The following is a 6843-nucleotide window of genomic DNA, read 5'->3' on the forward strand; positions in this document are numbered from 1 at the left end:
AATTCATCAACGAGGGGCGGCGGGAAGTCATCTGCGAGTGTACCATTTTTACCCAGAGGGCAACCACGACTAGTAAAGGACTATGTTTAGATTGTAGGGGTGTAACGATACATCGATACACATCGATTAATCGATATTATGCTCTACGATTTATTGGCATCGATGCTAAAGGTAAACATCGATTTATATCGCCGTGTTTGACCTCGGACATTAGACGCGACTTTATTTTGAAATCCAGTTCATTGTTGCTTGCTTCCTCTTCCGGGAGCAGGGAGCAGTGCGCGGCGTTGTTGTGTTGTGAGCAGAGCAGGCACGTGAAAGGGGAGTCGACAACTAGTACGCGGCTCCTGGGCTGGTGCTATGGCTAGTGTCCAAAAAGACGAGGAAATTTGCTCCCCTTTAGGCTTCAAGTCATTCGTTTGGAAGCACTTTGGATTCCAAAGAAAAGATGGCTCAACGGACAAGACACGTGCAGTTTGTAAATCCTGCCATGCGGTGATCAAATATTCAGGGAGCACAAATCTCGCCGCACATTTAAAGAAAAAACACGACATCAAAGTTAAGTGTTAAAGTAAGCAATTTGTATACTACAATACTCTTGTAATTTCCTAAATAAAGAGTTTGCAGTACCTTGTGGATTTTGCGTATGAATTGTTATAAATCAGGATATTGTTCTATATTTTTTATTAAAAAAAAAAAATATCGATCGTAGAGCACTATATCGCGATATATCGTGATTGAATCGCAGCAGGCTTTAAGATATCGGCAAATATCGTATCGAAGTTCTTTATATCGATATTATATCGTATCGTGACAAAACCCGCGATTTACACCCCTATTAGATTGTATTAGAAAGAGTGCCGACGTCATTAAGGTATTTGGCAATTTAGCCATCATTGGCTGAGCGCTCGATCACGTACCCACGATCCTTTGCGTCAATGTTTAGAACAAGCAATTTTTTTAACACTTGTTGTGTTACAAGTATACTTGTTTAAATTGTCTAAATTGTAAGGCTTTAAAACTGACTGTGTATACTAGGTTTTTGTTTTAAACATGAAGGCTTTTATTTAAAAACGACCATGTAAAGTAAAGGTTTTAAAATTAACATAGAGGCTTTTAAAAATGCCTATGGTAGCCAAACAATCAACTTTACATTGCAGACACGTTTCAGAATCCACCCGCCGTGAGTACTGATAACGCTTGCAGACACCAGAGAGAATATTTTATATTGCCCATCCATCCAATTTCTGTACTGATTCTCCCCACGGGGTTAGTAGGCGTGCTGGAGCCTATCACATAGGGATGGGCGGATCGATACAAAAGTATCGATATATCGATCCAGGCTGCTCATTTTTGAGTATCGATCTCCCTAGCTAAAATATCGATACTTACAATTATTTAATTATATTTTTCCTCATTTTTTTCTGCTCCAATTTGACGACTTGCACTCATGCTAGCACTACTTTTCCTTCCGCCTGCTGCACCGGCGTGTCCTGCTCTGCTTTGCTCCCGCCCCCTTTTCTCACAAGCCAAGCCCTCTTCCTCCGCCTCCCGTTCCAATCCAAACAAACACAAACAAGCATGGCCACGGCGGCGGCCCAGTCCGAACGCAAGAGAAGTCTGGTTTGGGGATATTATATTTTACTTAATAACAACGAGGCAAAATGTGAAATATGTCACAAAACAATTAAATATTGTGGCGACACCACAAACTTGACAAAACATTTAAGCAAAATTCACCCCACGGTTCATGAAGAGCTGCAGTTGAAACGTGCCGCAGACACTACGGCAGCGACGGAAAACCCTGCAGCCACACCGAGGCTAAGGTATCAAAGTACCTTAGAAGCAGCGTTTCAGAAAGGCAAGACATATCCAGGTATCAGGTGCTAACCAAAAATTGTAAGCATTTGTGGTTGATGTGCTATTTGAAGCAATAATTACTACGCTTTAGTCAGTCATTTATAAATAAAGTTTTCCCCTTTTCAATTTGTGGTCGAACGCCATACGTTTTATTTGTAACTCCACTTCCTATAAACAACACTAAAGTATTACAATATTAAATGTAAGTATCCAGTGGCTTTACAAATTGATAGTTTTGCTGCTCATGACGATTAAGCCCTGCATCTCTGTTGGTACCATGTCTCTTTTTAGATTATACTAAAAGACAAAACTTTTTCCCAACAACAGAGAGAGAGAGAGAGAGAGAGAGAGAGAGAAAAGTAAAGAATAGCTCCTTTTTATTAAAGTTATACTATTAATATGCATATTCCACTAATGCACTAATGTCTAAAAAGGTTAATAATTCACGTGACGTAATACTTTTTTCTACAAAATTCAATAGATGACTCTCCAAGAGCAAGAATGCCACTGCATTTAAATCGTTTTTTGGGCGGGAAATACACTTCCGGTATCGATATCGGATCGAATATCGGGTATTTTGGGTAGGAAATACTTGGTATCGGATCGATTCCAAAATCATTGGTATCGCCCATCCCCACTGGACATCATAAACTGGTGGCCAGCCAATCGTAGGGCCGATATGTTTTCTATTTTGTTGTAAAGGATAGAATTCTTCTGCTATTCACATTTAGATAAAGGTCATGAACTTGATTGAATCAAACCCTTTCAAGACGTTATTGACTTTCTGCTATATCCTGTGAGAATGAAGCGAACCGATTCTAATGGCTTCCTGACTTAACTATCCTTTATTTGACCAGCAGAGGGGGGTGCACCGTTCCTGGAAGTACTGCAATACCAGGTCGATGCGTGGAGTGGACGGAGCAAGCCCCTAATTCCATCTCCCAGTTCCAACAATCAATTTAATATATGGTCCCCGGATAGGGGACGTATCAGATATTAAACTGATAAGAACAGATACTACACTTGATCTTAGCCAAAAGGCCGAGAAGCGATATTCTAAAGTTGGTCTGAGAAAACTACTTAAATAAAGAGACTACCAATTCAAGTTACGGTTTAAATATATTGAGTCATACTAATGCCACGTACCGACCACCGTAACAAACCTCAACTATTAAGAGTTTGGAATGATAATGCGTCACCGGGCTGTTTTCAACCTGTGCATCGGTTGCAGATTTCCGTGTGTTCGTGGAGGTTTAGTGTCACGTGGTTCACGTTGACCCAATAGAATAACGATGAACTGAGCTCCTGATGGGAATAGCTTTTAATGACCAACAAAACGAATTGGTCATTCGCCAAAAACAATCGGATCTTTGGATACATTTCGGGACCGAAGGCAAGATAGCTGTTTGACGAACATTTTGACGGGAAAAAAAACACGCGGCAAAAAAACACGCGGCCCACTTCGCCAAACTACTTCCTGTTTCCTGCTGTGGCAATTTACATTAACCCTCGAACGCCACCATCGCAGTGGAGGTGAATCGCATTCCAATCCACGCCAGCATTTCTTAACACTCATTTGAGGAAATTACGATCGTCTTTTGTTTCCCGATTTGTGTTGAATAAAAATCTGAAATTACACATTTGAAAATAACACACGGAAATCGGATCATTTCCATTTCTCTCATACCAAAAGTACACGGACCAAGACATACAACTATTTATACGTTCAAAACTCACACTCAAAATAGTTGCCCAATCGATAGGTGACGCTGTTTGAAATATCAGGTATCCATAATCCTGTGCGCCAACAATGTTTCAAGGAAAAAACACATTGATGAACACAAAATACTCGTTTAAACTGTCTATTTAGGTTGAGTCCTTCTAAATGTAGTAAATCTATGAACGTCTATTGTTTGTATTAGAAGGAATGGTTGCTGCAATTTCACCGATCGCCTTTTACTAAAGATTTCCGTGGGGAGGAACAATGAGAGTTCATCTCAATTTTTTGATGCTCTGCGAAAGCGGAGCCACCTATACTTGTCAATGGGAAATAGTTAATAGTCCTGCCTTGTAGTTATTAATTCTGCTAAAGTTTACAGACCAAATTGGTTAAGCTTTAGGGACAGCTTTTGGTGACATCCACCCATTCAAATATAAAACTATTGATTATGCATTGAGCAATAAATTAATATATTTTCCACAAATTATACTATATGTAAGGAACAATAATAGGAGCCATTTAGCTATTAAAGTATTAATATAAAAATACCCTCGTAAATACCCATAAACTGATGCTTTGCTTCTCTTTCTACTGCCTCCACGCCTTTGTTCACCTCCTTTTTCTTAGAGTTGCCATCTAGTGGTGGTGGCAGCATAAGAAATGAAGTAAAAACATACCCATCATGCATTGCCTCTTTTCACCTGAGAACCATATGAATTTGTATTTATAGAAAATCTCCAACAGTACCGCAGAAAGATATATATTTCTTTTTCTGAGCAAGTTTAGAAAATGACATTCTCTTAAAAATTTGAGAACAAGGATTGTACTAAAAATTTCTGGCACAATTTCTGATTTAAAGAAAGACATTTTGATCATATTTTTTCGTATATCCTTGCTGCCAGCCGCCATGAACTTGAATCAATGACGTCATTGACCCTCTGCTTTATCCTGTGAGAATGAAGCTAACGGACTGTGATGTAAACTACTCTTGATTTGACCAGTAGAGTAGGGGGTGCAAAAATCAGTTGTATGTCTGGGTCCACGTACCTTTTGGCCATTAGTTTTTCTTTATAGTGTAGGTAAATGGAGAACGGGAAATGATCCGTGGGGCTATTCCAGAAAGCAGGTTATATGAAAGTTATATCATATACGTTCGTATCAATAACGGGTCGGGAACGTAGTAATTACATTTTATTTTGCAATTACTAATTTGTTGAATGAAGTTCGGCAAGTAGGTGCACAGTTGCAGAGCACAGCTTGATGCACCATCGCTCAGTATGTGGCGACCATGAAATTTGGCTTCGTGTGAGGGATTTTGTATTGTACAGGAGAATCAGGGGAGAGCGCGAACGCAGTCCCCCACTACCAGAAATTGCGCAGTCGAGATTCCCACATTTGGGGAATTCGCAGGGGTCAGCACAACCGGAGTGCAATGGCTGAGCCTCACCCTGGGTGAACCACCTTCTTGATCATGGTATCTCCCCTGCCAGGTAAGTATGAGTTGTATACGTCGCCGGGGCCGACGTTTTCACCGCGCACACCATCTACAGTCAGAGGCTAATTTGGTACAAAAGTGTGAGCACACGTATTCAGTGGATGAGACAGCATTCGTAGAACTGTTAACATAGTACACCTTTAGTCATTCAAAACCAAAACATTTTAAATTAAGTAAAAAATAGATTCAGAAACATGACCATCATGCCTTGCTTCTTTTTCTACTGCCTCCACGTCTTTGTTCACCTCCTTTTTCCTAGAGTCGCCGTCTAGTGGTGATGCCAGCAACTATAATAAACCGATAAATGAAGTCAAAACATGCCCATCATGCAGTGCCTCTTTTCTCCTGAGAACCCTAAAACGGTATGAATTTGTATTTATTGAAAATCTCCAACATTACCGCAGAAAAATATATATACTTCTTTTTCTGAACGAGTTTTGAAAATGACATTTTCTTAACATTTGGAGAACAAGAATTGTACTAAAAGATCCTGGAACAATGATAGGAAAATCTCAAGCAAAAAAAGACATTTTGACCATATTTTAGAACAGTTACGTAAATTCTTGCTGCCGCCTAAGATGAACCGTCATGAACTGTCATGTACTGATATTGTACTGTGGGCCTACGTGATGACGTAGTGAAGGAGTGACATTCAGGGAAATGAATATGCAGACAGAGCGGCAAGTTGATGGCCCTCTGTTTCATGAATAAAAGTGATTAAAGACATCGGTTCGGGTCCTGATTAAATTCAGAGTGCATTACCTAATAAAGATATAAGGTGAGCACACAACAATGGCGACGAGGATGACGTCCACCTTCTAAGGAAGAGGAGATAACGACGACGATTTTCGTGAGCAAGTTTAAGTTTGAGCTAACATGGCTAAGTCGGAGCTACAACCGTTTGCTTGCTGCACTGATCCAGCTACTCTCGGGCCAAGATGGACACGATGGCTAACATCTTTCGAGTTGTATGCTGACGGTAAAGGACTGATAATGAACGAGGATACGACCAATGCTACTAAACAAAGAAGACGCGCTCTACTTTTGCATTTGGCGGGACAGGACGTGCAGGATGTTTTCTTCACTTTACCAAACACGGGTGAGGTGACCGACTGCGCGGCAGCAGTAAGGACACTTGACTCCTACTTTGTTCCCCAAGTGAATGCAGCGTACGCGCGCCAATCCTTCCACAAGTTGTTCCAAAATCAGGGAGAAACGGTGCAACAGTTTGGTACACGTTTACGTCAGGCTGCGAAGGACTGTGACTTTCAAGGAGACAAGGACAATCAAATTAGAGACGCTATCCTGAGCAGATGCTGTTCTGGATACGTGAAGAGAAAGCTTCTCGAGGATGGACCTGGTTTGACTTTGGCTCGCACGTTGGAGTTGGCATCGCAATGTGAGCGAGTGGAAGAGCAACTAGCAGCAATGAATGGGAGCAGTATCAAGAAAGAGGGGGAAACGATCAGTCGTATCACAACGAAAAAAGGAAAGTTCACAAGGCCAAAAGGTAAATTGAAGAATTGTGATGACAATAAAGCAGAGAAGCAGTGCTACAGGTGTGGCTACACTGACCACATGGGTAAGGATCCCAAATGCCCAGCACGTGGACAAACATGTCATAAATGCAACGGTAAGGACCATTTCTCAAAAATGTGTCGTACCAAAGGACAAAAGAAGCAAAACGTTAATGCTGTAGAGACTGTGCACAATGACTATGCATTTATGGTGAAAGACTGTGAAATGCCTGAAAGACTAATATTTTGTG

The 6843-nt window shown here is 40.8% G+C and overlaps 2 non-coding genes across 2 annotated transcripts; both read right to left on the reverse strand.

The window, feature by feature from the left end:
- Positions 1-2721: 2721 nt before the first annotated feature.
- On the reverse strand, positions 2722-2913 carry LOC133145783 (U2 spliceosomal RNA). The gene has a single exon (XR_009711032.1). It is a non-coding gene; the product is annotated as a U2 spliceosomal RNA (small nuclear RNA).
- Positions 2914-4914: 2001 nt separating this feature from the next.
- LOC133146011 (U1 spliceosomal RNA) lies at positions 4915-5078 on the reverse strand. The gene has a single exon (XR_009711252.1). It is a non-coding gene; the product is annotated as a U1 spliceosomal RNA (small nuclear RNA).
- Positions 5079-6843: the final 1765 nt, after the last annotated feature.

Source organism: Syngnathus typhle, linkage group LG21 (assembly GCF_033458585.1).
Source record: "Syngnathus typhle isolate RoL2023-S1 ecotype Sweden linkage group LG21, RoL_Styp_1.0, whole genome shotgun sequence".
Taxonomy (NCBI): domain Eukaryota; kingdom Metazoa; phylum Chordata; class Actinopteri; order Syngnathiformes; family Syngnathidae; genus Syngnathus; species Syngnathus typhle.